This window comes from Arachis ipaensis, chromosome B02 (genome assembly GCF_000816755.2).
Source record: "Arachis ipaensis cultivar K30076 chromosome B02, Araip1.1, whole genome shotgun sequence".
NCBI lineage: Eukaryota > Viridiplantae > Streptophyta > Magnoliopsida > Fabales > Fabaceae > Arachis > Arachis ipaensis.
The window spans coordinates 7,807,749-7,808,967 of record NC_029786.2 but is presented as its reverse complement, the minus strand read 5'-3'; positions in this window follow the sequence as shown (position 1 = coordinate 7,808,967).

Sequence of the window (1,219 nt, the reverse complement as noted above, 5' to 3'; positions counted from 1 at the left end):
TAATATAAAATATATTAATTAAATTAAATTAAATTTTAGACATATTTTTATTCCAATATCATCGTTCTCCTACCTTTTTTCTCTGCCATAGTAAACATAAATATTCCAACATATTTATTTAGATAATAACCGTTTTAATGCTACCACTGTCATCATTAATGAAAATAATTTTTTTAACAATAGTATGAAAATCTTGTATTTTGTTATGAACATTGAACACGTATTATAACTTTTATTATTTATTTGTGTAGTATTATTTTAATTAGTACACATGACATAAAAAGTACTGTATTAATACATGGACATTAAATTTTATTTTGGGGATAATTGTATTGCAGAAAAATTATAATTGGACACAAGTGAAAAAATATGGTGAAATTATGGCCAAATAATTTTCAGGAATAATACTAGCAAACAAATAATTAACTTAAAACCGAACCGTAAAATAGTAGACTTTTAATAAAGTGGTATGGTCTATGTAAAATTTTTTTAATTGTTTGTCTTAATTATATATCGATACATTCGAAAAATTTTTAAATATATTTAAGAGTATATATTTAAATAGATTTTTAAAAAATTTTGCATCCAACATTTTCATCCTCAAAAAAAATTTATTACATTAAAATTTTTAAACTTTACAAAAATAAGACATATAAATTTCTACCTTAGATCTATTGTTTTTATTTGATAAATAGATCTTTAAAAATATGATGCAAGGATCTATATATTTTATTTTTAAGAAGTTCAAAAACTTTAACCTAATAAATTTTTTTAAAAACAAAAATTTTGGATATAAAATTTTTCAGAGAACTATTTGAATATATACTCTCTATTTAAATAGAAAGATGTCCATTAGAATTATTAAGATACCATATCTTGTTACTATCTGCTACTTGTATAACCTTAAATAATCAATCTTAGTCATTTCCTATGATTTCCATGAGATGCCAGCTAGAGAACTAGGTCCAAAAAAAATTGTGTAGTCAATCAAGATACACCAACCAATCAGCAAAGACTAAGAGGGAAAAAATGTTTGGCTAGCTAACTAGGCTTCACCTTATTTGCCAGATAAATATAAACAAAAAAATATATATATGGAAAAATCATTCATTCAAGTAAACCCAAACAAACCAATCCATGTGACAAAGCAAGTAGAATAATCTAAACTTTGATCATTAAAAAAAAAACATTTTTAAATGTCTCTAAAAAATACAGATGA